This window comes from Nannospalax galili, unplaced genomic scaffold, assembly GCF_000622305.1.
Source record: "Nannospalax galili isolate Female #2095 unplaced genomic scaffold, S.galili_v1.0 scaffold115, whole genome shotgun sequence".
In the NCBI taxonomy this organism is placed as follows: domain Eukaryota; kingdom Metazoa; phylum Chordata; class Mammalia; order Rodentia; family Spalacidae; genus Nannospalax; species Nannospalax galili.
Genome location: NW_008340588.1, coordinates 6,992,492 through 7,011,964, shown reverse-complemented (window position 1 = coordinate 7,011,964; position 19,473 = coordinate 6,992,492). Strand labels below are relative to the sequence as shown.

Below are 19,473 nucleotides of genomic sequence, written 5' to 3'. Positions count from 1 at the left end.
TCAACTTAATGTTACTTCCTCACAAAGGCTTTCCTTTTCCTCAGATCTCCACTTTTCTTCTATCACCTGTTCTTTTGTTTTATTTTTATGTTGTTTTATGGGTATTTTCCCCCCCTGTTGGAGGTTTCTGGATGATTTTCACAGTTCATTTTCCTCTTTAGTAGTAACACAATTTAACCAGACACACAACTGATCTGATAAAGCCTGTTTCCCTGTTTGGCTGCAAGATGTGGCCATGTGACTGAGTCCCAGCCAATGGTAAGTAGTGGACATAAGGGGCATACAAACTAGGGTTGCCCTTAAGGGATGGGGATTACAGTTTCCATGAGCTGGAATGTGAGCCCAAAGCGATCAGCTGGGTCCAGAGATGAAATCCTTGTATTTGTGTGGATTAGGGAGTGGAGGCCAGAGTAGGAAAAGCTACACTACACGAGAAAAATATTTCAATCTCATTTAACTACTAGACTTTTAAATCTATTTGCTACAGTATACTAGGAGGCCTTTGATGGATTTGAAGAGAATCCAAGTCTCATGGTAGCATATCCCAGAGGAGTAGTGCAATGTAAGGGGTGCCCTATGGGGTTACACAACCTGGAGGGATGCAACCCTGAAGAGAAAGTATTTGTAAAGATTATTTTGGCGACAAAACAGAATGGCAATCAACAAGAGAACTCACTGAACGCAGCAGGCCTAGAACAAAATCCAAGGAAAACTAAAACCCAAGTGGAGTACGCAGAGGGGTCTGGCCAGAGGGGAAGAGGAAAACCCAAGGCTTGTGAGTCACAGCCTCAGAGGAGAGAGTTTCAAGGCTGGGCATCAACAACATCATGTTACTGACAGGTAAAGAAAGAAGTGACACTGCGTTCACAAAAATAAAACCCCCAGTCCTCCATGGATAAGCATGCATATTTGTAAGTATTTAAGTGAGCAAGGAGGGATAAGTGACTGAGAACCAGGGCTGAAAGTCAGGCTGTAGGCTCAATGTAGAGTCTATCTTTTGCTAGTGGTGTGACCTTGGTCAAATTGCTTCACTTTTATATGCAGGAGTTTCCTCATTTGTAAAATAGGATAATCACTCCCTTGCCTTCATGTGACTGCTGTGGGGATTATGTGAATAATGTTAATAGTACATTGAACCTGCCTGCACATGGAAGTCTTTGTTTTAGGAATTTTTAAAAAATTGTTGTTACTCACTACAATATATTTATCTTACTACCTAAGAACAAACAATTCTGCCAAAGGAAATAACAGAAACAAACATTATGAGGCAGACAAATGGAATTAAAGAAGTTTGTGAGATAAAGTTAGTAGTGTATACATGACCTGAATTTAAAGGGAAGGTTAGAAAGAACAAGTGGCCATGAAATATTCTTGATACACTAAATATTCACAAGACATCAATGTTCAGGAAGTCGTCAGATGGTCACCGGCAGCACACATGAAGGCTATATTTCTGTCTGAGAAATGCAGATTAAAATCCACAGCTACTCATCAGACCACATGGTGAGCGACAGTTACAGCCACACATTCTTGCTTCTGTGTGTCCCAATAGAGCAAGTGCGTGCCCAATCTGGCTACCACGCACCTTCTGGTCTGACTCAGCTGAGATTAGGGGAAGAGATGAATCTACGAATGTTTAAAGAAATACACCATCTGTTTGTGCCCTATCCTATGCTCCCTTTCCTAGCCCCTTACCTGGCTTTTTACTATATGTTTTAAATTGCTTCAGTAACTGGGGTAATTTCAGCCACTTAATTCTGTCTTTGAGCCTTTCTGTGGAATAGCATCTAGAATAGCCTGACTGTACTTGGAAGCTAATTTCCCACACCACACCCACTGGTTACCTCACAGAGGTGGAGGTGAAGTGGCAGATGACCTTTTCTTTATGCACATTTGTGTCTTCTTTATTGATTTTTTGTATTATTTTAAAAATTATAAGGAAATTCAATATGACCCACTAGACACAGCCAGAATTACTGACTGATTAAAAAGCATTGTGACTGCCAGGAAAAAATTCCTGCTCTTAGAAGGCCAGTTAAAACAACACTCCTGTGGTGATTCTTAAGGTACTGGTCCTATTTGAAACAGGAACATAAGCTTTGATCTCTAGGATGACTTGGCTTTACCTTTCAGCATAAAGCTGCCTTTGTAGACCAGGCACTAGCCTCTTTCTCCAGGTTCTTTCCACTTTCCACCCTCTCCTCTTACACACAGGAAAGGACAAATCAGATCTGTGGTCAATTTACTTTCTTTTTCTCCTCCTCCTCCTCTTTTTTTTTTTTAAGTTGCTTCTTTGACACCTGGCCAGATGGGAAGAATGATGAATGTCTCATAACAACTGGGTATTTTATGAACCATCCAGTCCCATATAATACAGTGAGAAGCAGTTGTCTCCAGGCCACACCAGAACAGAATCTATCATCCTTGGTCAAATAATTGCCTTTAACATTTTCATCTGAAACCCTAGCAGGCACTGACTTTCTCTTTTATGTCTCAACATTTCAAGTGGATTTATCATGAATATAATATATTGTAAGCTGTAGGAACCTTTCCTGGATACCAGGAGGAGCCCTAGAGGCTTTGTAATTGTTATACTTTTTCCTAAAGAGGGAATCCAGATTTGAAGCCCCAGAGCCTATAAAATTCTCTTTAGTAATATCTCATGGAGTAGAGCAGAGCTTGGATTTTAAAGGAGTCAGCCCTCAAATTGTGATTTTGGATCAGTTCTGTTAACTTTATTTTTGGAAATCTTGGTTGTAACATCAGATTAACATTATTACCTATACCTACAGGATTATGTTAGGCTTAAATGGTATGTGAACAATGCTTTGCATATAATATTTTTAAGTGTTAACTACCATTATTGCTACTGTTAGAACAAATCATAAAATCTTGAGATCTGGCATCCTCTAAACCCCAGGCACGCAAACATAATTGCCAAATGGAACCTATGTAAAGTCCACTTTTACTCTCTTTCCATGTTTAACCAAAAATACAACTTAATTCTTCACACACACACACACACACACACACACACACACACACACACACAAACATATACACACACCGGATTTCATGCATTTGATCAAGCCAAGTTGGTGTACCCAGACATCCCTCAATGCAAGCTCATGTACTGGGATCTAGTCAGCCTGCCTAGAGTCACTCCCTTAAAGAAGATCAGCTGTCCCTTACGCAGCAGACCCAGCAGTCTTTTGGGGGGGGCTTTTTTTTGGAAACAGGGTCTCCCTGTAGTAGCCCCTCCTGCCCTGGAACTGGATATGTAGGCCAGACTGGCTTCGAGCTTACAGAGCTCCTCCTGCCTCTGCCTCCTGCGTGCTAAGATTAAAGGTCTGCAGTACCACACCCGACTTACCCAGTAGTTTTAGTGTGACACCTGCCCCTTACTCTTCAGCGAGGCGCCATATACTCAGCTGCCCGCTAAGGGTGCATTAAGCAGCTCGCCCCTGTTCCCACCTTGAACTTGGACTCACCACATGTTGTCTGCCTCTCTTCCCCTGCCCCATCTCTCTGCAGGTCAGCCTAGGACAGTTCACTAAGGCTGTGCCTAGACCCAGAGACCATGCATCAACAGCCTTAGCTTTGCGTGGGGCACCCGTGAAGTGCTTATGAAGGGCTGTCACACACACACACCCCCAGCCCAGGTGACCACCTACTCTGGGCCTCAAGTGCCCTGTGCCTGTCCAGGGCCTGCAGTTTGTTTCTGGGGAGCCAGACCGGGCTCAGCGGGAGTGTGTGAAGTGCGGGGATGGGGATGTTGAGGGAAGGGACCTCGAGGGCCGCTTTCCCCTTCTGGGCGTTCCTCCCCAGCTGGGCTGGGGCCTGGGTCCCCCGGGACGGCCCCGGCGGGGGAGGCCGGGAAGAGGCGGCCGACGCATCCGCCGCCGCCGCAGGAGGCGGAGCGCTGCACCTGGCGGCCGGTCTTCGGCGCTTAGCCCTGAAACGGGTCCAGCCGGTAGTGAGCGACGGCAGCGGCGGTGAGGCCGGGGCCCGGGGACCAGAGCGCCGAGGAGGAGCGACAGGAAGGTCTCGAGGCCGCCGCCCCCGGCCACCGCTGTTGCTTGCCCCACCCGCCCGCATCTCGCTGCAGCCCAGAGCCGAGGAGCCAGCCACCCGCCCGACATGCCGCTCGCCGGCCGGCCAGCCGCCGTCCGGGCGCCCCGAGCCGCCGCCCCACTCTCCGGGGACCGGGCTCCCCGCGCCCCGCGCAGCTGAGGGCCGCCGTAGGTGAGTGGGCGGGGGCCCCGCGGGATCGCGGTGCCGAGCCTCGCAGCACACCTGCTGCAGGGTGGGCGCTGCCCAGGCCCCGGGGCTGCCAGACCCGGAGTCTCCCGGCCGCGCCCTCCCTCCCGGGCGGGTAGCTGTCATCTTCCCAGGGTACAGGGGAGCTGCGCGGCGCCCCCCGCGCGTCGGTCGTGGGCAGCACTTCCGCAAACGTAATTGGAGTCGGAAAAACAAAGGCGCTGCCCTGGGAGCCTGTGCGGGCCGCCGAGAGCAGCTGCCGAAGGTGGGGGCGCAGGGTGGGCCCCAAGGTCCAAGCTCTTCACAGCAGGGCCCCACTGTCGCCCCAGCCGTAAACATCCTAGGGAGAAGGGCGCGAGTGCTCGCGCAGCCCGGATGACAAGGACGTGGCCACTTGTGTGGCAGGAGGAAATTGACATTGTCTGCCTCCCCACAAGAACAAACACGGGGAGCGGCACACCTCTTCCTCGGGCCTGCCACCTTCCTAAGACAAATTCTCTACCCGGTGTGTGCTGCTTCGCTTCAACTCGGGGATGGGTTCCCTCCCACACAAAGAATCCTCTGAATTTCAATAAGATGGTGAAGAATTCCAGATGCAACCCGGTCCTTTCTAAAGATTTAGCCCCCTCCCCACGTGTTCTTGCAGGTGGCTCACTCCCCTAAGGCTGGCACATCGTGCATTTTTGCCCCTCCCACACGCATGCGAAACTACACAATTTCCTTTTCATCCCAAAATATTTAGTAAGCACTCCCCCACCCTCTGGAACATTTAATACCTGGCCGATCCACTGTGAGAGAACCTTGTGGAGTTTGAAGTTCAAATCCCATAGTTTTGTGTCCTTGAGTTTGTCATATTGTCCTGGTCTCCAGTTTTCTCACAGGTAGAAAAAAGATGGACGGCTAGTTTGCCGGCCAAATTTCCCTTAACCTTTCTGGAAGCCCATGGTATTGTGTGAATCTGATCTCTTCCGTGTAGATGAGTTGGTGGCACACAGTTTATGTATTACTAGCAACACAATAAAGGAGGGGAACATTTGGTAAATCTGTGTTCTGGGCAGAGTATCCCTTCCCCCAAGACAGAACAGTAGCTGGTTAAAAAGGTGCATGCATATTGATGGCCTCATTAAGTAAAAGGAGAGGATAGAAGGCTCTGCACTGAGAAGCTTGGCTTTTGACACTCAAAGCTGCTGATTATTAGCAGATGTGGAGGAAGGATATGCTCAGTTAATTAGCGATAATAGGATGAATGGCCTTTTTTGCAAGTTGCAAGTTGTAAGTAAAATTTAGCATTGAGTAGCCGAAACATTGTTAATGAACTCAGTTCAAGACACATTTGGAGAGTAGAAGAGGATTATTATATTAAAATAATGCATTGAAGCTATTAAGTATTTTTACAATAATTTATTTCCAAAGCTACCTATACATAAGGTAAATATAAAACTGAAGACAAGCTAAAACACAGGGACAAAACAGCAAGGTCTACACATGCTTGGTGGTGTGGATACTGGATCACCAGTTCTACTCATCATTTGTAACTTCTGCGTTATCAATAGTAATACAGCACTGAGTTTCTTTTATTTTTAAGGCACCGTCCTGAAGTTCCTAAATCTATAAATGTGTTTCCCTTAGTTTTGTGCATCATGCAAAGGAAGATCAGAAAGGCTAAGCAACTTAGACTAACCACATAGTCAGTAAGAGGTGGGGTTAGGTTTGACCCCATGCCTCAGGCTCCAAAGCACAGAAAATTTCCACATGGTGTCCCTCCCTACTCAGAACCTATTAAGTCTCGCCACCTACACAGATGTTTTGTTTTGCTTCTTGCCTTTGGAATTTAACCTTTCAACACACACGTGTTACATATGGCAACGTTTATCCATGTAGGATAATCCATATATTTACAATGCATATGAGTTAGTGAATGTATAATATGCTCGCCCATTTATTCACACCACTTTTGAACTTACAGGCAATGTAAAACTAATATTGCCAAAGATTAATTTAGCATTAAATAGGTTTTTAATTTTACTTCTTTTGAGCTTCAGTCTTGATTTAGCATTCTTGTGCAGAAACGGCAATGCAATACATGTATGTCTGCTAGCTGCACTAGTGGCTTAAGAAGTCAAGGATCTTAAGTGAAAAGGCAGGTTGCAGGAGATACACATTACTTAAACCTTACTGTGGACCCAAATATAAGTACTTGAAACCTTAAGGAAGTGGATGGAGTGGAAGTAAAACAGTGATTTTTTCTTTTTACCTTAAAAAGTTAGGTTTGGGCTCAAAAAATTGGATGGATGGATAAATGTTGCCATATGTAATGTATAAAATAAAAACAGAAAAGAAGAATAGAATTAATTCACATTATAAAAGTCTAGAATAAGAGAAGACTGAGTGCACCACAACAACGTTGCTAAGAAAATGAGTCTCAGGAGGTCAGAGAAGGTCTAAGAGCTGCAGGTGGATGGGCAAGAGTCATGGCTCTCAGAAGACTGATTTTTCCCTTTGTCGAGAATTGCGCTGTATATTCTACCACTACCTAGTTTTTCTGCTTGATAAGAATACTTTAGTGCATCCCACAGGGTATCTACTAGATCTAGACTGGAATGTAAGAATTCCTTTCTCTCTGTGTTGCTTGTGCAAGCAAGGTAAAACTCTGGGAGGAGGTATCATTTTACTTGCTGTGTCATCTTGTGAAAATACAGCATTCTGGATGACTTTAGGTATAATTATTCTTAGCAGTGTAATTTCAGGAGCAGCAAGTTATCAAGTTTCATTTGATACATATTTTTATATATTAATATGTATATACTAAATACAACCCCATAATTCTCCCCAATACTATATAAATTTGACCAGAATCAATATGTTGAACCCTTTTTAAAAAAACAAAATCAATACATTTACCTGTTCAGAAATAGAAATCCAAAGCAAAATCCATTCAGACTTTTCTTCTTGTGTTTTATTTGTGAAGAAAATCTGAGTAAACTTGGTTCCTTATAATGTAATGTGGCTGTAATGTAATCCTTCAGAAGAGCTCTTTGTGAAGTTATTTTGCAGAGGAGATATTATGACAGTTTTAGGCTTCATGCAACATTTCATTTAAGGTTTTAGTTTGTTTCAGGCAGAAAGAAATCTCAATCCTTTGATTTGGGATGCTCTGTTAATGCAAATGCAAAGTCCATCCTAGTAATAAGGACAGTTTGGGTAAGACTTTTCTCCTTAAAGCAAAACTATCATGGCATTTCCCAGGGCACAGTAGTTTTGGATTCTTGGGAAAAGTAAGCACATGTATCTGATGTCAGTTCTCCCTGAGGCAAAACACACACCTTAGTGTCTCCACTGAAGAAGTTCCATTTAGGTTTGTAATTCCTCCATGGTTAGTTACCCAATATTAGCTATCTGGGCATTTACTGTTCTGGCCTTGAGTGTGTGGTAGGGGCTTTTATGAGCCTGGTTTTTTTGGGTTTTTTTTCTTCCTTTTTTTATTTAATAGCCACATGATTAGAAGAAGCATTTCATTACAGCTTTAACATGTTTGTTTTCTTGAATCCTGATTAACATGCTATCCAGTTAGACTCATTGTTAGAGTCACTACCCTTTCTTTGTAGCTGTTTTGCTCTCTGTATTTGGGAGATGCTTATTTACTATTTTGTAAAACAGCATTGTCTCAGTTCATTGTGCAAGTTTTGGAAACTACCAGAGTCCTTTGCTAAGCCAAATGATGTTTGATTCATTGGTATGGAAGCCAAAACAGAAAACCAAAACAAGTTTTTTGAAATGTAGAGCCTAAACCTTGAGTTTGTATCTGCTATAGATATTACAGTTCTGGTTGCTACTTTATGTCTCTAAACAGTATATATTTATACCCCTACCTTAGCCCAACAGGAATGAAGCCTGCCACCCTGTTGTATGCATTCAAAGCAGCCGACTTATGCCTTGGTTCAGTAAAAATTTGTAAGACTGCATGAGCTGGAGGCATGCTGATGATGGTATTGAGGGCATGTCAAAGCTTGGCAGAGTTGTAAGCTCTGTATTACCTTGTGGCTGGTGGCTCTGCTGTATTTTAGGATGGAGGGTGTAGAAGGACATAATGGTGCAAAGATGGAAGAAACTCAAGCTATAGAAGTAAGCCATATTCAAGAAATATGAAAAGGAATACATTAAGAAGACAGGGACATCTCTCTTGCCATTTGTCCTGGGTATGTTTGAGAATGGGAGAATAATTCAGGAAACTTCTGCAAATAGAAAACAGCTATAGTTGTGCTATTCAAATAGCACAACTTTGAATGACTCTGAAGAAATATTTAGAAGCATTTTGATCTGAGACCAAGAGTGAGGCTGGCAGAAGAGAGGGAGGATGGGAACCCCATGAGTCAGCTGTGGCCAGAGGGAACCCTGGTGTGGCTTTGAGGAGCAGACAAAGGGGAACTAGAAAGAGGAACTGGTGCTGCCTGGACCAGCCTGATTTGTGGGTTACCCATGCCAAGGGAAAGTGAGTGTCGAGTCTGGACTGGCAGTTCTTTCTTGTGTGGGAAGCCTTCACTCCTCAGTCAAGTGCCTTCAGCTCTCCACATGGCTAGCCCAACATCTTTGTTTGGGCCCAAGGCAACTGTTTCTTATCCACAACAAAACCTGAAGCCCCTACACTAAAGGCAGAAGCTGTAGGGGACAAAGTGGCAATGGCTCTGTCTTTAAAGTTCACTATTCTTGGTAAACATGATTGGATCCAGAGGAGTCCAGCTTCGTGAACTGTTATGGAGTGCCTTCTTAGTCTCTTTCAGATGGATGTCTGTGCTGTGTTTAACTATTGGAAAGATGTGCTCTCGAGTCGCTTTTGTTAAGGGAGTTTAAATGCAAGACTTTATTTTCATACTTTAAAAAGGGTTATAAAAAAAACATAAAGATACACATCTTTTAGTTTCTGTATGTTGAGGTGCCCTATTGAGGGTATAAAACCTTCTCAGAGTATACAGCCCTTGTCACGGGCCCTTTGAATGTTTTCTCCAGGTGGCACAAGACATCCCTGGGTAATTGGACTTCAGTTTGGTGACTCCCTGTGTTCTTCCAGAACCTCTAGGATTGAGTACCCAGATGTCATTCAATTGTCTTACATTTAAAACAAAGCCTTGTAAAAACATGTTTAAAGAGTGATAAATGTTCCCTCAAGAAAAATCTAGCCAAGTTTAAGGAAAAAAAGGCTTTTAAATCCTGACTTTATTATACAGAGATAACCCCTAGTAATATTTTAGTGTTATTTCTTCAAATTTTATTTTAAAATACTTTATGTAAAGGTCATAAATTTACAGATAAAATCTGACAGGATACAGAACTTTGTGTCCCTTTTTTGTTTTTACTCAACATGATACATTTTAATTAAGTTCTGCTTTCCCACAATATGGGTATATGATTCTAATTTTTTTCTTTTAGAAATAAACCATAATTTATTTAACTGCCCATATTATCCCTGGCTTCAGTTTTTGGTTACTATGGACACTGCTGCAAAGGCTACACTTAAATCATTGTTTTCTAGACAGTTTATACTTCTTTTCTTAGAGAATGAGCTTGTCAATCTTCATCCTCACCAGGACTGAGTAGTTTCATTTAAAACATATTGTTAGGAATGTATACTCAAATATTTTCTTTTCTTTAACAAGTTAAGTAATAAAACTTTTACTGGAGGTAATTATATCATTAGAATTGATAGTACATGATAATTCTCAATTTATCAAAATTGTAACAGCAGAAGAAGCAGCACTAAATAATTTTAGATGGCACGTGGAATGTGCTAAGGGCTTAACTTGTTCTCTTTAGGCTATTTAGGGGAATCAAGTAAAAAATGTTGGTAATAGGTTGATAGCTATAGAAAAGTGTATTTTAATCTTGAAGTCTATATCATGGTTTAATTTTAAACATAATAGAAAATGTATGAGAGAAGGAAATAGCTGTAGGTTTCTGTTTGTTATGCCATTTCCTAGGGAGAGCCTGTGCTAGCCCTCTGAACTTCCTTGTGTCTGATATGGGAATAACCAAGTGATAGCATCAGTCTTTTATCAAATAATCATTTATTAAGGATCCATTCTAAATATACTACTAATCTATACCCAACACAGTACTAAAAACCATTATATTACTATACCTAGAGTAATATGTTTTTATTTCCTATTATCATGCTTATTTTGAAAAAAAAACCTAAGTTTTCTGCATTCCTAGTATTTTGTGCCTTTGGACCAATATTCCTACCCTAATTATATTTACCAAATACTCATTTTCTGAAAATATTGGGGGAAAAACAACCTTGCATATTTCTGGATGAAAGAGGAATTCATTTAACTAGTTTTCAAAAGCAAGCTCTAAGCCATTCAAACTGGATAATACTTTCTCTTTTTTAAAACTGATTTTTATTTCTTATAAATTACCTCAAAGGTATAATAAATTATTAATGAGGAAAAGCCTTCTATACAACCTTAAACAAGGCCTTAAAACCCTGCTCTTAGGAGGCAGATCTCTGTGAAATCAAGGCCAGCCTGGTCTATGTAGCAAGTTCCAGGACAGCAGGGGCTACAGAGAGACCCTATCTTTAAAAATCCAAAAACCAAACCAAAATGAAAACTCTTAAACAAATGAGCCCAGGACAGCAGGGGCTACAGAGAGACCCTGTCTTTAAAAATCCAAAAACCAAACCAAAATGAAAACTCTTAAACAAATGATTGCTGTCAATTCCATCCCTTTAAAAAATCCTTTGTTTTATTTCTATGAAAAGAGTTTTTAAAATCAAGCATTTTCCATGCTGTGATATTGATAAAGAAATAAACATTGGAGCAGTAACATGACAGTGGAGGCAGCTTGCTGTAACTAATGATACTGGTCAGCTTCCAGTCTTCCCCTCCCCCCAACCTTTGACCAGTCCTGTTGCCCATGAGGAACTAAAAAACACCATTTTCACATATATTCCCAGGCTTCTCCAGAATCTTGTGAAAACAAGTAGACCACCAATGTGTGATGCATTTATTTAGGGCTTTCAGAGTCCCCTGGCAATAGCATTCTTGCCTGGAGGAGGCAAGTGGTGAGTTCCCAGACCCCAGTTGAAGGGAATGAGTAGGATCCAGAAGCTCTGGGTGAGGATGCCTGGGTGAATGTGTCACTGGCATCCTGAATTATAAAGTAGAAAGAATTTCCCTTTATATACCATATGCCCATACAATCATATACCCATATTGTATACTATATAACCTTTCAGTTCTTAGCACTGTTAGCTGAGTAATCTGGTTATTCCTATTTGTAAGATCGTTTCACTGAGGAAGTGGTTTCTAAGCTTCAGCTACTGAAATATAGTGAATATTACAAACCCTGCCTATTTATCCAGTCAATTATCCTATGCAAACAGTGGCATTGCCCCACCTGGGTAGTGACCTTCCTTGAGGAAGAGTTGAATACCTGTTGCCTCTCCTTTCGTAAAAGCCTCTGGGACCCCTTCAAGTCCCTACATTGTATTCCTTCTTAATAAATGCATGGCATCGGAAACACATTTAATTAATTTTGCTACCTATCTTGAGCATCTATTGATTTTTTTTTTTGCATTGGAGAAACTGAAAAGATAAAAACATGTGTTCTAAAATTTTTTTTTCATACTTTAGTATGATTATTACTTCTTCCGGCTGGGCTTGTTTTAAGATGGGGAGTTTATGTGAGAGAAGGTAATAAAGTTCTGGGGCCCGCTTCAAATTTACATAAGTTGTCATATTAGTACAAAAGCTCAAAACAAATGCTCAAGAATTTGCTTGATGATGATTGTATAGTTTGACCTGAATTGTAATTTTCTAAATTGACATTGTTTCTTTCCACAAAATGCACATGCAGAATCACTTGGCTTTTATTATTAAAGCCACCTTCATGGTTAAGAGGTATTCTCTCCACTTTTAAGAAATGAAATTAATTTGTTCCTTAGAGGATTGAAGAAAAGTGTTAAAGATTTCAGCTCCTTTCTTTCAGATGTGTGATATTACAAATATGTCAAATGCTTTTTTTATGAATTTTTGGTCTAGAGACATTTACTATCCTTCAAATTTCTGGTCCAAGTAGATTTTCTAGAGAGCTAGCACTGTCCCCCTGGGCCCCACCCCCCAGCCACCACACGTACACCTCAACTTAGCCTGCAGACAGGAAGCCAACTTGAACAGAGTCTATGAGAATTGTAGGTAAAATGCTAGCCTAGTTCAAGAGGATGCCAGAGAGTTCTAGAATACTCACTTGAGAAGAAAGCTATTAGAATAATTGCAAGATAATCACAATATCATGGAATAAACTAGAGCTGCCATTCCTGCCACCACCAAGTGTCCAGATGTTGCTTCTGAATTAACAGTTTCTTAATACATTATTTCATTTAAGGCCCAGAGCCCTCTAAGAGGGAGTTAACTTAGGTTGGTATTTTCATCTTCATTTTACCAAGAGGAAAAGGAAGCTTGAAGAGCCGTTGTTTTATTAAAGCCTGTACAGCAACTGCAACCTCTCTCTGCTCTGTGTCTTAAAATTAATCTCTGATCACATTAAGCTTTAATAAATGCTTTAAACATGTTATCCTAAGGAATAACCAGGCAACAGAGGTAAGGAGCAGTATGCAAAACATGGATTCCTCTCTCAGTGGGTTCATAATCTTTTGGGTAGGCAGGAAATATCCATAAGAAGACAGCAATAGGATTGCCTATAAATCATATAATAGCTTGGGTGTGTGGAAACAAACAGGAAAGAGTGTGGACAGTGTTACAAGTTTAATCAGTTTCCAGGTATTATAAAAGATTGCATTAGCTACAATTTACAAAGTGTCCTTTGTTCTGATACATACCACCATGGCCCTTTTTATGGCAGTTAGAGATAAGATCCTACACTAAAATAAAAGTCCAGGTGGTGGGATGATCTTTGTAAAATACAAATGTGGACATTCTACTCCCCCTGTCAGTGGCTCCCAGTCACTCAGCACAAATAATGCTGCATGGCTTTGGATATGCCAGACACTGCCGATGTTCAGCATATATTATTCATGCTCACAGATACCCTGAAAATGGAAAATTGGCTTGTTCCTTATTTGTAGATGAGGAGACTAAACTTTGAGAATTTAAACTTTTCCAGAGCCCCACCAGTCAGTCTGTGACAGCTGGGGTTCTTGTCTAGACTGGGTCTGCACCTGTCTCTGATCCATTTCCCAGTTACTCCTGAGCATTCCTCTGCATCAGGCACCCCTGCACCTCTCCTAGGCTGCTCTGTTCCTCCTTAGGCTCCCTCAAGACCCCTTCATCAGGAATTCATTGTGCTGTGTGTGCTGACCCCTATGCCACTGACTCCTGGACTGGAAAGCAGGAACCGCATGGTCTTCACTGTAGGAAGCATGGACCACCACGTGCCAGTCCATCCAGTGGTCACTGCTAAGTTCATGACTGTTGAATTTTAAAATGAATGTCTCTATTTTAAGTCTTTAACATTGAGTTCTGTGTTATATCATCCCTTAGCCTGGTGATAGTCAAGGCTCTCTGTGATCTGTTCTGTCTGACAGCCTTATATGCACCACAGCGCTACTATAAATCCTTTAAGGAGCCACTGTTCCCTTCCATTCCCTATCCTGAAAGAGTTTTCTCTCTCATCTTTGCCTAAGGTAAACCCTGTCTTTGAAGGCTCAATTTAGGTCCCTCAAGTTCTTTTTTTTAAATTGGATCACTTCTTTATTTTACGTGTGTGTATGTTCAGGGGCATATGTGTATTCATTGTACATGGCACTGAATCACATAGGGCACTTTTATATAAATACTATGCATAGTGGTACCTTGAGTATACCTCCCCCCCAACCCCATACCATCCTTCTTACCTCTTCCTCCTCCCACATTCCCCTCTGTTCACTTTGACAGTTTGACTTCTATCTACTTTCATGTCATATATATACACATGATTTTATGTATCTATATAAAATATAGGAGCTGAAAGACAAAATATATGACATTTGTCTTTCTAAATCCATTTTCCTCCAAATAGCATAACTTTGTTCTTCTTTATGAATGAAAATTTTCCATTGTGTATATATCACATTTTCTTTATCCATTCCTCTATTTATGGACACCTAAACTGGTGCCTTAACTTAGTTATTGTTAACAGTGCTTCAATAAACATTGATGTGCAAGTATCTTCTGTGTTGACTTGGAGTCTTTTGAGTAAATACCCACTTGGGCCATGTGGTAGATTTATTTATTAATCGGTTACTGATTCCCATTGTAGCTGGACTAGTTTGCATTCCCACTGGCAGTGTATAAGGATTCCCTTTTGTCTACATCCTCTTCAGCATTTGCTGTTTGTTTTCTTAATGATTGTCATGCTGACTAGGGGGAGATGGATTCTTGAGGTAATTTTAATTTGCATTTTTCTGGTGGCTAGTGAGGTTGAACATTTTTTCATAAGCTTATTCATCATTTGTACTTCGTCTTTTGAGAGCAGTCTGTTTCATTAGCCTGTTTATTGATTGGACTGTTTGATTTCTTGTTTAGGTTTTTGAGTTGTTTATATATTCTAGATATCAACACTATAGAGGCTTTCCCATTCTGTAGGTTGTTTTTTCACTCAGTTATTTGCTTTGGTGTGCAGAAGCTTTTTAATTTCAAGAGATCCCATTTGTCAACTGTTGGTATTATTTCCTGAGACACTATCATTCTATTCAAAAGTCCTTATTTATGCCTGTATCTTCAAGTATTTTCCCCACTTTTTTCTCTAAGAGTTCAGAGTTTCAGGTCTTACACTAAAGTTTTTGATCCATTTGTAGTTGATTTTTTATATACGGTGAGAGATAGGGATCTAGTTTTATATTCTGCATGAGATGTTTGTTTTTATCAGCATCATTTGTTGAAGAAGCTGTTTTTCCTTTAGTGTTTATTGTTGGCGTTTTTGTCAAAAATCAGATGGCTATAGTTGTGTCAGTTTATATCTGGTTCTTGCATTCCATTTCCTTGATCTATGTGTCTGGTTTCTTATGTCCATTCCATGCTGTTTTTAATACTGTAACTCTATAGTATAACTTGAAATTAGGTATGATGATACCTCTAGCATAATTCATTTTGTTCAGATTGCTTTGCCTTCTGGGCTCTTGTGCTTCCCTATGAATTTTAAGGATTTTTTTCTATTTTTGTGAATAATGGCATTGGAGTTTTGATGGAGATTACATTAAATTTCCACATTGCTCCTGGTAGTATAACCATCTTCAGAATATTAATTCCTCAAAATTGTGAGCATGAGAGGTCTTTCCATTTTATAGTGTCTTCAATTTTTCTTCAGTGTTTTAAATGTTTTACCATAGAGGTCTTTCATTTCTTTGGTTACATTTATTCCAAGATATTCTTAAGCAATTGTAAAATGGGTATGTTTCCTCATTTCTTTTAAATTTTTAATTATTTGTATGTGTACATGATGTGCGTGGGACATGAATGTCATGGTATACATGTAGAGGTCAGAGGACAACTTTGGGGAGTTGAATATCCTCTATCTTTATGTGGGTGCCAGGTACAGAATTTAGGTCACAGAAGCTTGTATAGCATGCACCTTTACTCACTAAGCCACCATGCCAGCCACCTGATTTCTTTCTCAGCATGTTTGTTATTGGTATACAGGAAGGCTGCCGATTTTTGTATGTTAATCTGAGAGTTTCCCATCAGATCTAAGAGTTTCTAGTGATATCTTTAGGGTCATTTACCTTTAGATTCATAGCATCAGCAAACAAGGATATCTTGCAAGTCCTCCATTTTCTTGAAGACTTCTGTCTGAAGCATAAGGTCTTTACTCAGAACTCCTGATGTCTAGGACTTGTTATTTGCTCGTTGCTTATGCAGTGCTGTGTGGCTTCTGTTTCGTTGTTCTGACTTGGCGTTTAACTCTTCCACATCATTTAATGTTTCTTTGTGTTTTAGGCTCCTCCTGTCTACTCTGAAGTAAGAGTTGGAGGCACAAGAGCATGCATTATCTAATAGCCGCACAGTACATCTAGAAGCAGCACCCATGAAGAGCAAAGACTGTCTGGAGTTGAATCCCAGCTCTTCTGCCTATTCCTGATATAATCTGTGGTGAATTGTCTTCTGTGCCTCAGTTTCCCCATCTATAAAGTAGGAAAACTGTCAAGTGCACCCTGGAGAGCCATTGTAAGGATTGAGTTAACCCTTGTGAAGCTATGACAGGTATTGAGACGTAGTTAGCAATAATGATGGTGACAATTCAGTGCACTGTTAATTAGCTTACAAATATATAATTACAATGGCTTGTGGATCTGTTTGTCACCTCACAGGCTAGTTTTACCGGCGACTGGGAAGGGCACTCCAAGAATGATGGGGTGGCAGGTTCGGGGTTCTGGGAGGAGGTTCAATCCCTGTGGAATGCTGTTGTAGCAGCTCTGGGAAACCTGGGCACAACATCAAGAGTCTGGGGCACCAGAGGTAAAAACCAGACTAGCAGGATGGGGCCCAGTATTACCTCTCAGTTTGTCTCAGCTCTAAGGAGCCATGTCATACAGCTGCAGAAGGAAGAGGAAGACTCCAAAATTCACCTTGGTATACTTTAATGCCTTTGTACCATGTGGCTGTTATAAAGCCAATTTTATATTTCTTTTTCATGACATTGGCTAAATGTCTAGCAGATACTAAGAGAATCCTGATCTTAAACGATCTGTTGGATTGACATTGCATGCCTACTTCTGAAGACAGAGGTTCTAGAAAATGCTAAGACTAAACTGAATGTTTGAATATAGTGTGTAAATACCAGGACTCCTAAGGCTGGTTTACAGTGGTTTCCTCTTGTCTCTACTGGCCATAAATTGTAGCAGTCAGTGGTAGAATTCTGCTGCGGGACTTATAGTCCATGCATTTTGTGTGGTCAGTAACAGCTGACAGGCTCAGGCTGGCTCCCAGGGTTCAGAAGTACATGTCCCTGTTTCACAGCTGCAGTTCAGGTCTCTGAGAAACACTGAGTTCCAGTAGCAGAAGGAACAATGTCTCTTCTGTGTAAACTGGGGTTGTGTATTCTCTTCAGGGTAGCTATGCCACTGCTACCTCACAGCACACATTACCATGTTCATCAATCTGACTTTTGCAATTGCTATTCCAAATAATGCCTCAGATCTGTAGCTGTTTCTCCTTCAGAAATTTAGTCTGTTTCCATACTCTCAGTATATATTTGTGGCCAACAATATATGTTTGAGCCATTTTAATTTAAATCCCTAATGAAGAAAGCTATCAATTTTAGCAAGAATGATTTCATTGCCTTGCATCAATAATTCAGAAATCCCTTCTGTTGGAATGACTCAGTGTAGGATGCCTTTTAAGGTTGTGTTATGTTTTCACAGTGTGGTGTTGATTACTGTCATTAGACTGTACCCGGTAAGAAAACCTTTTGGCTTCCTAAAAAAATAAACAAAAAGCCCTTCTTATTCAGTTAGAACTAATTGCAGTCTTGTAACAGAGATTTCCTAGAGAAAGTCATAAATTTCTGTGTTTGATTTGAAGTGTCTTCTCCCTCTTTTTACGTCTTCTTAAAAACAATAATAGCCGGGCGTGGTGGTGCACGCCTTTAATCCCAGCACTCGGGAGTCAGAGGCAGGTGGATCTCTATGAGTTCAAGGCCAGCCTGGTCTACATAGTGAGTTCCAGGACAGCTGGGGCTACAGGGAGACCCTGTCTCAAAAAGACCAAAAAAACCCAATAATAACAAAGAAAGCTTTCCGACTCAGAAGATATCAGTTGAATAGATCTGTATTGGCTGACCACTCACTGACTTAGTCTCCTCAAGCTGCTATAATGAAACACCATATATGATTGGCAGTTAATTTTTCACAGTTCTGAAGATTGGGAACTCCCAGGTAAAGGTGTCAGCCAACTTGTCTCCTGATGAGGACCTGCTTCCTGGCTTGAAGACAGCTGCCTTCTCATTTTGTCCTTATAAGACTTTTTCTTAGCGGGCGCACTGGAAAAAAAAAAAAAAAAAAGAATCTGTCTTCCTGTTCCCCGGGGGCTGTAATCCATCATGAGGATCCTTCTCTCAGGACTGCTTCTAAATCCAGTTGCTTGCCCAATGGGGGCCAGGGCTTCAACCTGAGAATTTGGGGGTGAGAGTTGCAAGCATCAGCCCCTATTCAGCCTCTTAGTAACACTGTCTACCCTCACTCTGTAAACATACTAAGTACCTCATCCAGCATATATTTTTGCCAGTCCTTACATTTGCCCTATCTATACTTGTAGCCAGTTAAATATAATCTAATTCAGACAAAGATGCATTGTCTTGGAACATATCTTAATTTTATTAAAATGCAGACCTTGATTCTGGTTTGTTTCTTTTGCCCCTTTGATCCTGTGATGGCAGAGATGACTTCATTTCCGCTTTCTTTCGTTATTTTTATAATAATTTCTCCATGTTTTGGTTCTGTTTTGTCAAAATCCAAATAGGACATGAAGGTGTTGTCTAAAAACTAGTTTCCTGAATTTAAACCAAGATGGGTTTTGTTTCTATTTTTAGATTTGGAATTCATACAGTCATTGCAATGTGTGACTTTCTTATAAAATAAGTTGAACGTTATATAACAGAATAGTTCCTTTGCTACTTTGTATTTGTTGATACTTTTTCTTTCATTTGTTAATACTTGGAGAACTAATATCTGGACTTTTGTGTGAAGGGGAAACTTATATAACTTTATAATAAAAAAAATCACTTGACTAGAGAGGAAAGAATGGTACAGGAAATCACCATCAGGGTTGAAATCAGCATCCCGATGTAAGATTCTGCATTTGTGGGTTAGTGTCTAGACATTCGTTCCTCCTCTTCTCTCTCAAGAGGACTTGGTGTCCTTCTCTGACCTACCTACTTGGTAAAGTCTCAGCAGTTGCTTTATGAGGATAATTACTTAAAGAGTGCTGTAAAGTACCTGATTAGAATTCAAGCAATCAGACATTCTGTACAAGTCTGAAAAAAAATTTTAGTCAGTGATTGAAAGGGTTTAGTGGCTGCTTTTGCTACTATCTCTTCCAAAGCCCAAGGTCACATTTTTTAATTAATGTTATTCTTAACTGATTCATAATAACATAGCTATTGTAAATATGAATGGAATGATATTTTAATATATGTATACATTTTGTAATGGTTTTCTATCCTCTCGGTTATTTATCATTTCTTTTTGCTTTCTTCCAGTTCTTTTGAATAGAAAAAAAATCA

At 40.7% G+C, this 19,473-nt stretch overlaps 1 protein-coding gene across 2 annotated transcripts in view; it reads left to right on the top strand.

Moving 5' to 3' along the window:
• Nucleotides 1-3,938: 3,938 nt before the first annotated feature.
• Mfsd6 (major facilitator superfamily domain containing 6) overlaps nucleotides 3,939-19,473 on the top strand; it is a 109,795-nt gene continuing 94,260 nt past the window's right edge. Inside the window, exon 1 of one of the 2 annotated variants that reach the window (XM_008835618.3) lies at nucleotides 3,939-4,245. The gene's annotated coding sequence lies outside the window, so the exon portion shown is untranslated. The remainder of the gene's footprint in view (nucleotides 4,246-19,473) is intronic. The other variant, XM_008835617.2, reaches the window with a different exon arrangement.